This window comes from Cryptomeria japonica, unplaced genomic scaffold, assembly GCF_030272615.1.
Source record: "Cryptomeria japonica unplaced genomic scaffold, Sugi_1.0 HiC_scaffold_217, whole genome shotgun sequence".
In the NCBI taxonomy this organism is placed as follows: domain Eukaryota; kingdom Viridiplantae; phylum Streptophyta; class Pinopsida; order Cupressales; family Cupressaceae; genus Cryptomeria; species Cryptomeria japonica.
In genome coordinates this window covers 95,759-115,576 of record NW_026729039.1, presented here as the reverse complement: position 1 = coordinate 115,576, position 19,818 = coordinate 95,759, and the positions used below count along the sequence as shown (strand labels likewise).

Below are 19,818 nucleotides of genomic sequence, written 5' to 3'. Positions count from 1 at the left end.
AAAAGAATGAGAAGTCTAGTGGTGGCCATAGATGGATTTTGGTGGTAACTGATTATTTCACCAAGTGGATAGAGGTCATTCCCACCAAACAAGCAACCAGTAAACTGGTAATCAAATTCTTGTTAGATAACATACTCACAAGGTTTGGTGTACCAATAGAGCTTATAATGGACAATGCTATGTGCTTCAGGTTAGAAGAGTTCAAGGATTTATGTGAATAATATGGATTCATAATGTCATACTCATTCCCCTATCATCCCTGAGGAAATAAAAAAGATGAGTCCACTAATAAGAGTCTTATGAAGATTATAAAAAGGATGTTGGAGAAGAAAATGAGAGCTTGGGATTTCAAGATGAAACTTGCACTGTGGGTTGATAGGGTAAATATAGAAAAGGCCACATGTAAATCTCCTTTTGAACTAGTTTATGGGTCTCAGGTGAGATTGCCTCTAAATAACTTTCTCCCTATGTACAAGTTCATCCATGAGGAGTATGATGATATCATGGAACCAATGGAAGAGAGGATAGTACAACTGGTTGAATTGGATGAGATGAGAAACAAATCTTTAAAGGAGAATACTAAGTTGCAACAACAAATTTAATGTATATTTGATAAGAGGACTATATAGAGGAAGTTCTAGCAAGGAGATTTGATTATGATGTGGAATTCTAGAAACTAGGAAAAGGGGAAACATGGTAAATTTGAGGCTATTTAGCTTGGTCCATTTGAAGTAACAGATAAATATGGAGAGGGCTCTTATTTTCTTTGGAATGTAGAACATGAAGTTAAACAATTGATAGTGCATGGACAATTCCTTAAAAACTTATTTTCTTAAGCCTTGTTTTCCATACACAATATATTTAGGTTGTACATTTTTTATATATTCCTTTTAGATTAAAGTTTTAGTTCGGACTAGTCTCCCCCCAGAGTTTGGCTTCTCATCTTAAGCATGCTTCTTAACTATCCCCAAATAGAGCTATTGTTAGGACTATTTTTTGAGTTTCTTAAGGTTGGGATTTTGTTTTTATTTGGTGATAGAATGATTTTGTTTAAATCATTATGGGGATTCTTTTTGATCAGTGAATTGATTTACTATTTTCCATATGCTTAAATTTGTACCTCAAGGGTTTTGTATCATTTAAATTTTGTCCTGAATCCTAGCTCTTCTCTTTCAGCTCGTAATTTTAATATACAAGTCTTATATAAGTTATTTCATTCTTGTTTCAATGAGCCTTAGGTTTTTGGCCCCTTCTATATGATTTCCTAGGGACATAACTTAATGCATGTGCCTAGAGTTGTTTTTGTGTGGGCCCTGGTCTTTAAAATCCTCGATACACGTTGAGATGTTCTATATGCCTTATCAAGATTCCAAGTGTCATTTGATGCAGATTTGTAATGTTCCAAAAGGGAGCTCATGACTCGATGAAACCTTTTCTCCTATTCTACTGAGTTCCCAGAGGTTTTATTTCTACAATATTTTAAAATATTTGCAACTCAAACACTTAGTGAGCTATTTTGTATCTTTTATGTTGAGTCTTGAGTTATGCCACAGGGTGCAAACAATTTGGTACTTAGAGCTTGGTGACTTCCTTATTTCTAGTTTGGTGAATGTCTGAGGAGAATGGTTTCAAAGTGACCTTTAAAAGTAATTTGACACATGCTGAGAGGCTTTCCTTCTCCTTCGTGAGTCTCTGAGTAAGTGAAGATAAAATGCTTTATCAGGAGATGAAAAGGATCAAGCCTGTCAGTTTGGGACACGCCAAGACAGCCTAAGGGATTTTAGTAAGCAAATGAGGAGTAAAAGTAAGGCTGGTGATAGGGATATTAAAGGTCAAAAGTAATCCCCTTGAATAGGAAGATTCAAATTTTACTTGTGGCCATTGATGATTTTTGGTTAATATTTTAGTTCAAAGTTATGTCATGCCTGTTTGTGCCATCAAAGTTCACATGAATATCATCAATGAAAGTAAAGACTAGATATTTAAGGAAGCTATTCCTAATACTGATTCATTTGTTTAGTTCAAATTAGAATTCAAGGTAGAGAGGAGAAAAAAGTAGGGTTCCTATGAAGAAATTTGACTACCTCTAAAGTTTTCAGCTAATTCATCAAAAGCCAGTAAGTTGAAGAGCATGACTATATCATTGTGAAACTTAAGGTTAAGAACAATGATTTGAGAGAGGCACTAATATTGACTTTGGGAAAGGGCCTTTTGTTGGAAGAAGAGGCCACAAATTTAAAGCTGAAAATAGATGTTATTCTTGAAAGGAACAAGAGAGACAAAGTATAAAGATAGCTAGCCAAGGTCTAACAAGAAATTGTGTCACTGAAAAAAGAACTCAAACTTGGCAGGTTTAGGATGGTTCAAAATGTAGTTAAGGCTAAATTTGTCTGAATGCTACCTCATTTGTTGTTCATGTGGACTAGACATCAAGAGATTATTTAGTTCATCCAGAGACAATGAGAAGTAGAGATTCATTTGAAGATTTTGATGAAACATTTGTCCAGAAAGAAACAATTACTCTATTTCCTACACAAGCTTTCTAAGACTACAAAGGATGAATAAAAGGGACCATGGGAAAATATGTTGAGTGAATTAGAAACTACAGTGTTTGAAGTTGATGGACAGCTAGTTGAGCATCACAAATATCATGGACAAGTAGAAAAATCTTTATGTATGTTCAATTAGTTGTAGGGTAGTCCTCCATCATTCATAAATGATGACAGGGAATATAAAATAGAGAAGAAATGGAGAATGGATATTTGAAAATTTCTAGTGCATAATATAACTGACAAACACATAGATGATGCAGATAAACTAGAAGAAAATATACATAAGCAAATGGATAGTTTGTATGAGCTCGATTATAGCATTAGAATTCTGAATATATTAAATGCTTCTATAGTGATCCCAGCATATAATACTCATCTTGATGCTTGTCGTCATTTTTTTCTGAAAGAGAAGTAAAGAGTAGAATGAGAGGTTATTTCAGTGCCTTGGTCATTTTTGATTAAAGATATTTTGTTTTATTTACATCTCATCTCCAACATAAATTGCAAATGCCATCTCAACATCATATTTGTTCTCTTCTCCAACTCAACAAAAAGTGTAACAACTGAGAAAGTGTTTCAAGAAGAATCATTGTTATTCATGAGTTTTTTTTGTTTTTTTTTATGCTTCTGGTATCACGTGATGTCCCTGGTATATTCTTATGTTTTAAAGTTGAATCTTGACATGTGGAAAATTGACCCAAACCTTTGTTTCTCCCTTGTTTCTATAAGAGGGAATTCATTGCCATTTCCAGGGGGTTTTGAAATGTTTTTTTATGGACATAATGATTATATACAATGTTCTTCGTATACTGAGTTTGATAGAGTCTATTTTTGGTTAATTGTACTATTGTAGGCATAGAGATTTAATGAAGACATTACCATAGATTGTCTCCCACTTTATTCTTCTTTTGTTATATGATTTCATTTATCAAGGATAGATGGAATTGTCTTTATGAATTTCTCATAAATGTGCAATGCATTAATTGGGTTTTCTTCAAGGAGGAAACTAAATATTGATTATGTATTATAGTAGCTTTGGGAGGATTGGGTGACTTGATAAGTAGGATGTATGTTTATAGAAATGGGATGCATTTGTAAGGCATGTGTATCCAGAATAATGCATACTTGTGTCAAATCTATCAAATATGTGACTCTATTCCAATAGTTAATGCACTAATCTTGTTATATACATTTTTAGTAACCAATTATAAATCAAATTACTCTTTCTTTATTAGTTTAGTAAATGAGTGTTTCGGTGGAAGATTTTACTCTCAGAGATGAATGTTATGATCCAAACAAAGAATGAAGCCTACTTTGAAAAAAGTTCACATATATTCTGGGTAATTTTACTAAGAGGAATCTATTTACAAGCAATATTCATCATCATTTTTTATTCATCTAACATTATTGCTAAGGTTCACTTGCCCGGGTCTTGCAGATCCTAAAGAGTAGAAGAATTGCATACCTTATTGGCAATTCATGTTAATTGGCCAATTGTTTTTGTTTTTTGTTGATAGATGAAGGCTAATTCTTAGCTATACTAAAGAAACATTTGGAGGAACCAAAAAAAATGATGACTCTGTCGGGGAGTGCATAATAAGAAAGGTAGTGTGCAAGACTACCTCAACTAGTTTCATAACTAGAAGATTGTAGTTCTTTATTCAAAACCAGTGCTAGAAGCCTAAAGGCAATAGAGGTAGGAAAATTTCTTCCTCAAGTAACTTTACCTTAGTGTCTTTGAATATAGGTATGTTTGATGTTGAGAAAAGTTAATTTACTTTATGAATGTCTAGTCATCAAAGGTCATTTTCTAATGCATAGTCCCCTAGATCGCATAAATACTATTCTAAAATTCCTAAAAAAAACTAGGTATTATCACTACAATAGTGATGGGGACCAAGTTTATTATGATGATGAGGGGGACCGTATCAAGATCACATCCTATAATAAACATCGTAAAGGGTCACGTTTAAGGGTCAATATAAGTAGGAGGATAAAGTGAGGGAATTTAATGGTAGACTGGAACAAATAGCCAAAGAGTTATAAGTAGAACTTGAAGAAGAGACACACAAAGGACAATTAAGAAACCAATTAGAAGAAAGGAAGAAGAAAGATAAAGATCTCTATGCTAGGATGTTTATAAATACTACCACAAATAACCTTGTAACAACCATTTCTTTGGTGAATGTCTCATCACCCCAAGATAAGGTAAAACAAATTCTAAGTGATGCAAATGTGATCTCAACTTCAAAAGTAAAGACCAGAAAACTCATTACCCAAGAGTTGAGGAGTTGGAATCAAATTATACCAGACAATAAATGTTGATAAGAAAAGTTGAATTGCTCAAAAGGTTGCAAGATTTTGATAGTCTATCATGTGAGGGTATTAAGACTTCACAGTTGCCTAGTGTTCCAAAAGCTAGTCTAAGTAATGTTAGTGGCTCCCTTGTTGTTGATTTGTTAATTGGTGGTGTAAGTATGAAGCCTTCAAATGTGACTCATATGACCACATGTATATCTACCCCTATTTTATATTATCCTCTTTAAATGCCCATTATATTTATACCATCAAGTCAATCAATATCTTAGATGAGTAATCAAAATGCTTTTGAAATGAGGTAGAACCACCCAATTGTCAATCCTACAGTTGCTACGAGAACAAAGAATGCCCCAGTTCCTCAAATACCCCAACCCCTAATACCTCAGCAAATGAATATGCAACAAAATCAACTCTACCAGTAGTTGTTACAACAATAATAGCAATATTAACAAATATTGTAGTAATTTCAGAATCTACATATTCAACAACAGAATGCACCTGCTAATCCATAAGATTCTAATGTTGTTGGAAATCCCTAGGTCATGGTCACACATCCAAATGATACTAATGTAGCATAAAATATCCCATCTCTTGAACCTTGTGTTGCTCCAATTGTAAGCAATGATCCCTTTGCTAGACCCCCACTCCATATAGATAGATATAGGCAACTTGATTTTATTGGTATCCTTGGATACCCAAATCCAATGAATAATGATATAAGGTTGGAGCTGCCAAAGTTTTTAGAAAGTATTTGGTTATTAGGAGACAATCATATTCAAGCCTCCATGAATGTCATGGATAACTTTGAAGTTTAACATGAAGCGGTATTGATGAAGTTGTTTATGCAGCCATTAGCAAATGATGCAAGAGACTGGTATAAGAGTTTCTTGAATGCACACATCAATAGATGGAAAGAATTTCAAAGATTCTTTATAGAGAAATATGGAGACCATATTGATGCAAGATTCAAATTAGGAGAACTAACTACAATTCAAAAGAATAATAATGAGATGGTGGTCGAATTCAATGCAAGATTTATTAAAATCCTGAATAAGATACCACATCATTTGAGGTTGTATGATCACATGTGTTTGATATTTTATATGAGGGCATATTAAATTAAGTTAGGGTATGAGCTAAGGTCAAGAGAACCAACTACTATCCGAGATATTCTTAAAGAAACACTTAGCATTGAGAACAACAGAAAGCCTATTGCGAAAGTTGGAAAAATGGATGAAGTAAAGTTCCTTTAGAATCCAAAGGGACACCAAGGTAAGAATTTGAAACACCTACATTATTGTAATGTAACATTATTATAGATATTTATCTGAAACACCTACATTAATACTCAAATAATTCATTATTAAAAATAATAAGAACTTGTTCGCCATTAATGATTCTCAAAAAAGTGAAGAGGATATTTTTCATAAATAAAATAAAAGATAATATGTTTTTAAATTGTATATCATATTTTTAAATATAAAATTAAATTATTCATCATAAAAAAGTAAGAAAAGAAATAGTTTTAAAAAAAATTGACATTAAAAGTAAAATTATTAATTGATGTGAAACCATTTAAAATTAAAATTAAAAAATATTTAAATTTATGAATTATATCTTAATGTTATTTATCTAAACTAATAGTAATTTTAGAAATATAAACCTTAAAGTTAATAAATTCTAAAAACTAATAAAACTAAAAAAAAGAAATACAATAGTTGTAACTCAGTTTTCTTGCTATCATTGTATTGTTTGTTTGCATCTTGTATTTTCTCTTGTCATACCACATTTATTGTAGGAATTTAAGCCTTTTTATTATGGGTTTGGTCATTCTAAACCCAACAATTGATGTTGGTGTTGGTGTTTTGGCATCTGGAGACCATGGCTCATCCAAGCAAACGACCTCACAAGTTCATCCCAAAATTGTGTCACAAGGTATTGTTTCTAGTACTCCTGATGTTGTTTTGTCATTGAAATATTTTGATAGTGCCTATGATTGGCTTGAAAGTATAATAGGATTTTTTTTGGGAGGGTTCCACCTGAAAGCATGTTGTGTGACTGGGTTAACAAAGCTTGGGCCCCTCATGGGGTGTGGCTTGAGGACGTTAAAAATCTCCCCAAGGCTCTTTGGGTCCTAAAAAATGGGCCATGGTTTGTGCGGTCATCTCTAATGAAGAGAAGTTCAAGGTCCCAGTCTAGGTTCAATTCCCTAGCCTTCCTCTTCCTTATTTTTCATTCCTATAGACTATTGTCCAATCCATTGGAAAGGTGGTTTTCATGGAGTCAGATCGGTTTTTTCATGCTCGTCCTCAAAATAGGGTTTGCATTGAAGTTGATTTATCTCTGGATCTTAAGAAAACCATTGATATTTGGGTTGGTAGATAATGTTTTTCTCACCGTGTGCTTTCTTTAAATTTTCCCAATACCTACTATTGATGCCAATCCTCTAATAATAAGATTATGGATTGTCCTCTAGTTGCACCTCGCACTAAGTCCCCACCTAAAGACATTGCACCCTCTCATCCTTTTGACACTAAGTCTGAAGAAGGGTGGACCACTATGGGTCATAAAAATAATTCTAAGCAAGATTCTTCTATTGCTTTGCACCCCTCTTCACATCCTGCTACTTAGGCTAATCCGGTTTCTACTCATGTGCATGCTAATGTGCAACTAGATGTTTCAAACCCTATTGATAAGGGGAAGGGTTCTGCTAAGGGGATCTCTCGCTCTACATGGGTGCGTACCCCTCAAGTGGCTTTAGTTATATTTTCTTAGCCTCTCTCATTGCACCATTCTCATAGTCCTTTTGGGCAGGATGGTGGTGATGATGAAGAAGTTTGTGATAAATGCAAGGTTCTTCTAGGTGATTCTTACCCTGTCTCTTGACTTGCTTCATATTTTCTGCAGTATAGAGACTCCTCTCTTGAGGACAAGGACAATTTACATGATTTTGAATGATTAATTTTCTATCATGGAATGTTTGGGGTCTTCTTGACCTCGTCAGGAAATATTCTGTGTGGCATATTAAATACAATTATCTAGTATTTATGTTGTTTTCCTTCAAGAAGTTAAAATTATAGGTCTCATGTTAGTCACTGTATGTCGTGTGATTTGGCTAGATGGCCTGGTTTTTTCCTCATAACACAAATCTAGCTGAGGAGGTGTTCTTACTCTTCTCTCACCATGTTGGCATTCTGCTATAGTCGATCATGGGTTGGATCCCACTCAGTGCTTTTTGTGGGTCCTCATGTCAGTTGACAATTATTCCTTTGGGATCATTAATGTTTATGCTCCCAATGATGCTATAGAGCGGTCTTGTTTTTTGTGGTGGATAGCTGACTCTTTGCCACCTACCACTTGGGTGATGTGTGGGGATTTTAGTATGGTTGAAATGGCCTTCAATAAAGATGGCATTTTGCCTTTTCAATGGATAGTTGGTGAATGAGAGACTTGGTTTCACATGCACAATAAATTGGATCTTTTTTATCCCAACACTAACCGCCACCCTTCTTAGTATGTATGACACACTTGGTGTAATTATAGAACTAGCTCTGACAAGATTTTTAAAGGACTTGATTGTGCCATGATCTTGGCTCAATCTTTTTTTTCTTTTGGGAAAAATCAAGTCCTTTCAGTTTTACCCCTTGTTGAAGTCACCTTGTCAGATCATTTTTCTATCAAGTTTAGAATTGAATGGTAGTCAAGTTGTATGAATCCTTCTAAAACACATTTTTTCTCAATACTTCCTTGCTTAGTCATCCACCCACGTTGACCCACATCCAATAGGTCTAGAATCTTGAGAGTAGTCCCACTCAACTTGTTGGTTGGATTACAAAGTGAAATGATGCTATCCAACACACAACTCATTTTCTTCGCATCAATGAAAGAATACTAGATTTTTCTCATAGGCAATCCTATGAAACTACCACCAAAGATTTGAAATATTCCATTGAATCTTTGATGGCTAATCCCTTCATCCATGATTTACAGGTTAGGGTTTCCTAGCTTCACCATCACTGTCAATCCTAAAACATTAATAAAGCATCAATATCCACTTGATGAGTGTCAATTGCCAACAATCTCCCCCTTTGGAATTGATGAAAACACTCATGAAAAATGACTAAGTGTTGAAACCTGTACACCCAATCAAAATTTCTAAGGCTCACCCTTAGATCAAAAAATAACAAATCTGTAGCAACCTATCAACCCACAAAATTGCATCCTTCTTTACATTTTCACTCTACTCTCCCTCTTTGACAACAATTCCAAAGATGGGATGCTCCTCAAAACCTATATACATGGATATCCTGATACATTATACATACATGAAGATATCTTCAAAAATGGTCTTCAAAAATCCTATGTGAGTATCCCACCCATTCTTCAAGTTATCCAAAATTGTGATGAATGCACTAAAAACATAGGCATGAATCTCCACATCCTTCAACTTAGTTGAAACAGGTTGTGCCAAATCCTTCATACAATCTACTTTAATACCCAGCATGGTGTCCAACCGGGGGGCAATTAGGTTATGAAGTTCACCAACTCTCCTCAAAATTTCATCTCTATCTATATTAAGGCTCGCGATTTGATCATTTAGAGGCATTACTTGCCTTATATGATGTTGGTTAGGGCTACATTTGAGTGAATTGACTATGAAATTCTAGCTAGCTTACCCTAACAAATACCAATATTCTTGTCTATATCAACTGTAAATTTGGGCAAAATAAGACAAGACTTATATATCTTTACACTTTTAGATAGTGCCTCAGAGATTGTTTGCAAACCCTTTTTTAGTATCACTCTTTAATCCTATATCATCTTCCAGAATGTTTACATACGAACCTCCTTAAATCTATCTAGTACCTGCTTGGTAGAAGACTTCTCCAATGATTCAAAATTGGTATTTACATTATTAATCAACTAAAATATATTACCAGAGGGGTTAGCATTTGGATCTAGTTGAATGTTCGGTACCACCTTATGAAAAACATCAATAGACATCTGAATAAGTTTTTTGTCTTCACTCTTTGAATTTACTAAGTTCTAACTGGCTTAGCCTAGATTGTTGTAGCTACCATTAACCTTTATGTCAGGGACATCTGTCCGATATAAATAGGTTTATCAAAATTAATGGATATGTATGGGAGAATTGATTTCCCTTTGTCCTTAGGAGAGTCAATTTCCATAGCTACTAAGACATTGACAAATATTTTCTCTACCTTCTCTGGAGCCTTATCCTTCTCTGCCTCTTCTTTTCCTGCAACTAGTTGTTGCTCAGTAAGAACTTCTTCTTTATCCTTTACTTATGCACTGGTCTCACCACTTGGTACAGTAACATCCTTAGGGGTCTCTTGAGCCTCTTCACCTTTTATCTCCACTATGTCCAGAGGATTTTAACTATTTGTAGTATCAAGGTTCGAATGGGTCTGGTCTGCCGAATGAGAGGTGTCATCCTTCTAAGATTCATCTTCATTGGTTGGTACCCAATTAATATTTAGAAACTTTCTCCATATGTATTTTTGTTCTTTTCTCATTTTTTCAACCCTACCAACCATAAGCCTTTTCACTCTAGTCTTGCTTATGAATTTCTTCCGGTTGGCCAGATCCATAAGTCTATCAACTTCTTCTTGAGATATGCAAGCACTTATGTTTATCAATTCTCTCTCTTTCATTTCTTTATCTAATTTGCTTTTTGTTAGTCTCCTAACATCAAGAATATTATACAAATCTTTAGGAATACTACATTCTAGCTCAATTAATGACGCCGAAGTTATGCAGATGCAACACAATAGCTTCCTCAACTTCTCTTTGCTAACTTTCATGAAAATCATCAAACTATACATTGATTTTATTAAGATTACCATCCTTAACAATTTCATCAATTAGCTCTTTTATAGTTAATGGAAGAATAGAGGTATGTTTACCCTCTACCTTGCCACATTCAAGGTCCTTATCAAACTATGTTAATACCCTTCTTCCTCTCTTAGCCCTATTGGTTAGAATAGGTTAAGATTTAGTCTTCTTTCTTTGCTTACCACCGGACTGAGGTTTCTTGATTACTTTGAAAAACTTACCTTTCTTCTTCACTTTCTCTGCTTCCTCATCTAATTCAGTTGTTGGACACAATGGATCACTAAGAGGGGGGTGAATCAGTGATTTGAACATTTTTTACTTAATCAGAGCTATACTGGTTCAATATGAGATACACAAGATGCAGACCGATTACCAAAGAAAAGTAAACAGAGTGTGTAGGAAAAATAACTAAAGGATTAATACATCACACACATGAAGATGCAACACATAACACCAAATGTACAAGGAAAACCCAATGTGGGAAAAACCTCGGTGAGAATAGCTGCTAGAGATCTTTTGCTCCAATCCAACCTCACAATGAAAAGATCTGATTACAAATTTTAGGGCACCAACCCAAGGAGCACCAACCCCTGACTTATGAGCATCAACTCAAAGGAGCACCAACCCCTACAAAATTTATAAGCTACAACCCCTGCACTCAACAATATGAAAAACTCAAATAAACAATTTGGATCCTTGCTGCAAATGAACTTTTGCAACCTTTCAAAACTTTGCACTGTCAGTTTTTATCTTACCGATTTATATCAACTCAACACACATTGCAACTTAGCATTCCTTCTATTTCTAACTCTCCTTAATTTTCTTTCCCTCTCTTCTACTGAAATCAAATTGCACTTGGTCACTCTCTATCAAGTACTGCTTCTTTCAGTTTGTCACCTCTACATTCTATGCTCACTCTGGCAATTTGTTCCTTACACTAGTTTACCTTGCTTCTCCTTACCAGTACAATCTTCACTCACAAACACTTCAAGTGTTTTTCTCTTTGACTCTTAGATAACAATTTCACTCTCTTCTTTACCCTTTAGTAGCAGCAACTCTATCTGTCTTAGGTTGCCATATTTTAAACTGAAGCTTTCCTGCCAAAAAACTAATTCAAATAGAGGATGGCTAGGGTTTACCTCTCTCGACCAAATCTGCATCCAATCTAATCCGATCAGCCTTGGATCACAAACCTGCATTGAAGGAGTAAGCCACCATGCATTTTTCATCTTTCCAAAGTATGTTTGCCAAAAATAGCAAACACGACCATGATTTCTGGCCTTGAAATCTGTCGACTCATTTATGACCCAACTGTTTCCTTCTTGAGGTCCTCTTGCAATCTGATTTCCTTGCTTCAATCCAAGTGCCAACAACTCCCTGATCTTTCTCTGTGATTCATTTTTCCTTAAGCCGCATCAATTTGTTATCGACCCGTGATTTGTGGCTATTTCATTTAATAGCGACTAACTACTCCAACAACCATATGAATGGAAACTTCACCGGCCTCTGCATGCACACCACCTTAGTTGCATGTGGCATCACATCGACATACACTCAGCTCATCGACACAAGGTCGGTTTAAACTTTATCATTCATCAAACTCATACATGCACAAGCCCTTATCAGTGAGACCTTCTCCTACTACTAAATCGATAGTATACACTACACCGGTAGCACAACTTCACCTTTGGTGGTCTGTAATCTCTTTGTCACTCTGCCTCTTTATCACAAACATTATCAAAAGTAAACAACCAACATTTATACTAGTTACAACTCATCATGCCAACACACAACTTCATATCACCTCTTATAGGTGATGTCACTGATAGTCTCGATAATTTTTTTTTTTTTTTCAATATGTCAGGGGTATCCCCGTGACCCAGTCCAATGAACTAACCTACCTTACCTTGGGCTTACTTTTATTGCCAAGTTGGGGCCAGGAAGGGGCGAACTGAGGTGAGACTAGTCCCCTAGGGGTTGAATCCAAAGCCTTTATGTTAATCTTCCTTATGTCGGCTCCTCTTCTTCATACCGGGTTGACATACCTCTACCGGTATCCTACAATACCAGTTGACATCAATGACAACTCAATACCAACAATCTCCCCCTTTACCATTGATGTCAACATTGTCTATTCCATTTTCTCTCCACCTTTGACAGCAATGGGAAAGGGAACCTTAGCCTGACACCAATAATCTCTCCCTTGGCTACACCCGGTTAGGACACAATCTCCCCTTGTGTCAATGCTTCATGATTCAAGAGTCATAAGAGAGTAACAAAGATTGACTCCCCTGGAATAATACATTCTCATGCACATTTAAGTGTTGTTGAATGGTGGGACAACTCCCATCTTTTTTCTTAAGTACTCAAATGGACCTAAAGGAAGTGGCTTGGTAAATATGTCAGCAATCTGCTCACCAGTTGGAACATATTCAACTATGACCTCCTTGTCTGCTACCTTCTCCCTCAAGAAGTGATACTTGATTACAATGTGTTTTGTTCTTGAATGCATTACTGGATTCTTGGAGATGTTGATTGCACTTGAGTTATCACCCCAGATTGGAATAGGATTTGGTATCTCCACATGTATTTCCTTCAATGTCTGCTTCATCCATAGCACTTGTGAGCAACATGTAGAAGCAACAGCTATATATTCAGCCTCAGTAGTAGATAATGACACTGAGTCTTTCTTCTTATTGTGCCATGATACTAACTGATCTCCTAAGTAGAAATCACCTCCACTTGTACTTTTCCAATCATCAATACTTCCTGCCCAATTTGCATTAGTATAAGCCTGCAAAGAGAAGTCTCCTTTCTTTGGATACCATAGGCCATAGCTGGTAGTTCCTTCCAGACACCTAAAAATTCTTCTGACTGCATTTAGGTGAGACTTTTTAGGAGCAGCTTGGAATCTTGCTACCATGCAAACAACTTGTACAATATCTGGTCTAGATGTTGTTAAATATAATAGACTACCAATCATAGACCTATACAGTGTTTGTTCAACTTCCGGTGACTCAACTAGTTTTCTCAACTTACAATCAGTAACCATGGGAGTACTTACTGGTTTGTTGTCCTCCATTTGAAATTTCTTCAGCATGTCTTTCACATACTTGGTTTGGGAGATAAAAATTCCTTTTGCCTGTTGTGAGATCTGCAAACCAATAAAATAAGACAACTCACCTAACATAGACATCTCAAATTTTGTCTTCATTTGATCTTCAAATTCTTTGTACATGATGTCCTTGTCGCCACCAAAGATAATATCATCCACATATACAACCACTATAATCATGAGATCTCCATTTACCTTGACATACAAGTTACTATTTGCATTCCCTTTATGGAATCCTTGCTCAAGTATTTATCCAACCAGGAATACCATGCTCTGGGCGATTGCTTCAAACTATACAAGGCTTTCTTCAACTGGCATACAAAACTCTCATTATCATCAAAAAAATAAATCTTTTTGTTAAAGTATTTTGCAGAGACCAGAGCGCTAGAATTTGGGGTAGCCTTGACCAATGAGGTAGGGGGATTCACTATTGCAAAGGGAGACTTTGTGAAGCTTTTCCGTTTCACCTTTCTATGTTCAATTTTATCCTTAATAGGAAGAAAGGAGGTTGAACTCTTCGAAGCCATCTCCTGGCTCAGCCTAGACATTTCCTCAACTTTTCTCTGAAGGACCTCCTACCTCTCCTTCAACTCCATCGGTGTATTTCTCTCAGCCCTCGAAGACAACTTCCCATTAAGATCATCATTTTCCTCCATCACCCATTTGTCATCCCTAGCCCTCACTTTTGCCACTACTTCAAGCATGTTTATCTTTCTTATAGCAACATCATACTATAAGTAACAATTTAATAACCATTTCCTATCACCCATTCTCTTCCAACTTAGACACTTTTACTTCCAAATTATGGGAGCTGGGATTCGGGATAGAAACATCTTATCCAGGTGGGAATGGGGCAACCTCCTCTAAGGCAACAAGAGACAAGTCAAACTTAGAGGCCAAGGAGGACTCAAATTACTCCAAAGCCTTCTCCTCATTATATTCCACCAACTCCACATCTTTAGAAGGTGGGGTTAGGATAATTTTTTGTTTTGCCCCTTTGTTAGGGTTGAAACTAGTAGGAACAAGCTTGGGTTTAGTTGAAGAAACAACATTGGATTAGGAAGCTCCATTAATAAATTTGAATCTGACAAAGGACTAGGCAAAATCAATGGGGCCCCAGTGGGTGGGGATTAAGCTAAGTGGATTTTGTAAAGCCTTAGAATTAGCCATTGATGAAGAGGAAGAGAATTTTTAGATTTAGCCTTAGTAACTGTTTGCATTAGCGAAGAACATACATTGTACCTTAGATTATTTAGCACTGGGAAGAGCTGGGTATGGAGTCCTTTAAACCTTCCTTCCAATGTGACATATTTCATCAACAATAGGGTTTCACCCTTCTATATCACTATTAGGTCTTCTCTATTATAACCACTTTATAGTCTTGAAACCCCTTCTTTAGGCTTGAAAAATCTCTTAAGTTCATCTTTGTAAGACCCTTTTAGCTTCTTAGGAAAAGTATTTCCTTTCAATGATAACCCAATAATAGTAGCTATCATGTCCAAAGAGACTTTAAAGGCAACTCCCCCGATTTTCACCTCACCCTTCTCCCACAAATGAGCAAATTTTTCAGAGAGATCAAGATCAAAGCCTTGCATTCCTTCAACATAATTTGCTAGGTTACCCTTAACAATTTTCAACTAGAGCTTTACATCAACTATTATGTTCAATTTGAATGAGGTTAGCGATCATAGAGAACCTAGTGGTGAAAACCATTGGGGAGAAACAAAAACTAGTAGTATGAAAAAGACAACACTTAGACGGGTTGGGAAAAGTCTGATTGCAATTTGAATGAGACATCTGCCACGTATACATTAAATGACTGGCATAAAGGGTGGTGATGCAAACAAAATAGGCAATCTTTTGATTATACTTCATCATGAGTCTTTATGTCATTAAAGATAATGACATGAACCATATCTAGGATATCATAAACACCCATCCATTTTTTCAAACCATTGAAAAATGGGCCCAAAGATGCTAGCCTATTGACAACTTTATTCCCTTCTCTTTTTATATTCCTAAAACTGACATCGCTCATCCTATGTGTGAGATCCCTATACTTGGCAATAAGGTGATCACATTTCCAATCAAGTTTGGCTTCATTTCTAAGCATTAAAATAGTGTATTTTGAATCACCTTCTATGATGATTTGACTATACCCTCTATCTTCCATAATAACTAAACCATAATAGGCCGCTACCACCTATGCCACACTAGAAGTTTTTGTCCCCAAGTTGGTCACATAGGCTAGGACCAAATTACCCATGAATCACTCCACCCCCGCCTGCTCGACCTGGATTTCCCTTAGAAGAACTTTTGAATTTCAATTTCAGCCAACTAGAGGAGGGGGGGAGAGGGGAAGTGGGGGCCAAGGCTCTATGCTTGTTTTCTTAATCAACTCAACTACTTTTATTCCTACAATTATTTATTTAAATAAATATTTCTTAAAAATGAAAATAATGAACCTTCTTAATTTATAGCAATTAAAATATTTTAAATAACTTTTAATATTTTTAGAGAAAAGATTAGAAAAAAATTAATTGTATTCTATAACATCCCTTATTTTTGACACCATATAAACATAATTTCTCTCAAAAACCAGGTTTGAGCCTCTAGAACAATGAAAACTCAAATATTACTTTTATTCTTTAAATATGTAACATCCCTTCTTTTGAATCCACATAAGCATAATCTCCCCTAAAAATCAGTATTCCGCCTCTACGAGCTTCGAACTAGATAAAAGAAATCCTGAAGGAGAAGAAAAGCATCTAAAGACCACTTTTGACTCAGTAATCGAAGTTTTCTGGTGATTAATCTTCACGTCAAAAATTTAATTTAATACAGCGACTAGAACAATCCTCGTGGAGATAGAATCAGCTACGAAATTTAATGTTTTGGTATATTATTTCAATGTAGTACGAAAATATATTGACTTTGTTATTTGCCAATTTCAAATTATTCACTGTACTCCATCGTTAACATGTGGTCGGCTTAGCGCGTGGGGTACAGAGCCTTTTAATACATGTGAACAAGTCAGTTCCGCCTGTTAGGGCCAGAAAAAATAAAAAAATTATGAAATTTCCGCGTGTGTCGTTACGTGTAAACTTTGGTTATGTTCTATTACAAAAGGTTGTCAATCTCTACTCCACAATACATAGATTTGATTGCTTAGACATTCGACTACACTTAGTCGACGAGCTTTCGATTAGGTTGCATAGATTTTTCCCCTGAGAAAGAAGTCTCAGTTTGCAACGATGAGTCGCACTTACTCATTTCTTGCCTGGATTGGTTTGGCGTTATGTTCGACGATTGTAAATGGTCAGCTTAGCTCAACATTTTACAGTTCGTCATGTCCTAATCTGTTGTCGACTGTTAAGTCTGCAGTGAAACAGGCCGTCGCTAACGAGAAACGAATGGGAGCATCCCTTCTGCGTCTTCATTTCCATGACTGCTTTGTTACGTAAGAATTTCCAGCTCTTTGTTATGAACGTTTATGGTGTTTTTACATTGTTACTTTCCACTCGTTTTATTCTTGTTTTTACAAAAGATTTTCTCGACTATGAAGCATTACAATGGTGTTTTTCAACCCTTTAATAGTTGAAGACATGCTGATATTGCAGGGCTGCGATGGGTCTATTCTGTTGGACGACTCGTCGACTTTAACAGGAGAAAAGACTGCATTGCCCAATGCTAACTCAGTCAGAGGATTCGACGTGATAGACACCATTAAGACCAACGTAGAGACTGTTTGCAGTGGTGTTGTGTCTTGCGCCGACATTTTGGCCATTGCTACTCGTGATTCAGTTGTCGAAGTAATCCCTAAATCTTTACCTATTGTTGTGAAAAATATGAAAGACTCGTATAAATTTCTATAGTTTGTTATGCTAATTAATTAATTTTTACTTTGTAGCTTGGAGGGCCAACATGGACGTGCAGAAGGGAAGAAGAGACTCGACAACTGCAAGCCTTAGCGGTGCAAATAGCAATATTCCTGCTCCCACATCAAACCTCAGCGCAATAATCTCTTCATTTAGCGCTCAGGGTCTTTCTACCAAGGACATGATGGCGCTTTCTGGTAACTTATTTTCCAATCTGCTAATCATTGTACGCTTATTACTACGTAGAAGCTATAGCAACTCACTTCTCTTTTTACATTCAGGTGGTCACACTATTGGTCAGGCTCGCTGCACTAATTTCAGAGCTCGCTTCTACAACGAGTCCAACATAGATTCTATATTCGCCGCTTCTCTCAAATCAAACTGTCCAAGCAGCAGTGGGGATAACAACCTTTCACCGTTAGATCTTCAGACTCCCACGACCTTTGACAACAACTATTACAAAAATCTGAGAAGCCAGAAAGGACTTCTACACTCTGATCAGCAGCTTTTTAATGGAGGTTCTGCTGATTCTCAGGTGACTACATATAGTAGCAATCAGAACACATTCTTCACAGATTTCGCTTCTGCCATCAAAATGGGAAACATCAGTCCCCTAACTGGTAGCAATGGACAGATCCGAAAGAACTGTAGTAAGGCCAATTGATAGCCATAACACATGGACGAGTTTTTTGGTATTATATGCTTATATTTGCTGTAGTATTCATGATTCACTTTAATAGATATGGATTGTGGTAATTTTTTATCAGATATTAAATATTGAGCACAAAGTTCTCATTGTTCGTGCGTCAAAATTAATGCATACAGATTTGCGAGTGGTAAAATATATTCAGATAGTACTTGAATGCCTACGGCTGAAAACTTAAAATAGAATTCGAAAATTATGGCTAATGCGATGATGGATCTAATGCTCCAAAAACAGAAATAACTATAGAATCGCATCGGAGAGCATTAAATTCTCTTAGAATATTTATACATCTCAAAATTTATTATTTTTTATAAATGTTAATATAAATATTTATTCACAATACTGGTAGTTAATTGATCTTAAATTTAAATGTATTAAAAGCTAGAATTAAATATGTCAGAATTCTATTAGCAGAAAGTGTCTCAGAAAAATATAATTTACAGCCATTTAAAAACTATATATTTTTAAATTTTTTAAGATAAATAATATTGAATTTTAATTATAATACAAACATAAAAGATGGAGAGGAGGAAGGGAAGCACTAGGGTTTTTGGAGGTGGGGATATTACAGGAGATTCAGAGGAAGGCAATGATGATGGAGATGGGAATTGTGAAGATGATGGCCATGGTGTGTGGATCCGCCTGGTCAATGGCTTGGCCTACTTTTGGGAAGTTATAATTCTAGGGTACTTGGTTTTGCCTTCTCCTATCTGATGCCCTATTTTGGGTTTGTTGGAGGTCATTTTCTGTGCCATAGGTGTGCTTGTGAGGGGTTTTTGCCCTCATCTCCCTTGTTCTCTTAGCCTGGCTCATTCTTCGGGTCCCCTTTGCAAATCTCATGGTGACATTTTGGATCCCCATTGCGGCTCTCGTGGTGGCTTCTATTTGTTTGGGTTTCCTGTTGTGCCCTTGTTCATGGGTCTTCTCCATACCTTGCTCGTGGGTTTGTCTTTTGCTTGCACTGGGCATAGTTCAAGGTAGGTGACAAGTGTCTAAATGCGTAGAACTAATATTTGAATGTTAAGATGTTGCAAAATGAATGATGGTGCACAGATGTCCATGTCATGTGCTAGTGTCTAAATGAATCACACTAAAAAATGATGAGTGATGAGAGAAAGTTGTGGCTAACATGAAACTGAGCTGAAAGATAGGTGCTTAAAAAAGTTTCCTGAGCATCCTAAGAGGGAAAAGGCTAATGCAAGGGTTGAAATGAGCCTACTCAAATACTAGGGGTATGGACACTAAAGTGGCTACAAAAGTGTAGGTGTAATCACAAAGGGATATATGCAATTTATGAGACTACAATTTCCATCACTTCTAATGTATTGTGGATGGTTGTGAAAATTAGTCAATTCCCTAGCTTGTAGATAAAAGGGAGAAGAGGAGAAAGCT

General features: G+C 36.1%; 1 pseudogene; it reads left to right on the top strand.

Annotated features, from left to right (window-relative positions):
- Positions 1 to 18,384, top strand: part of LOC131045675 (peroxidase P7-like) — a 31,787-nt pseudogene extending 13,403 nt beyond the window's left edge.
- The last annotated feature ends 1,434 nt before the right edge of the window (positions 18,385 to 19,818 follow it).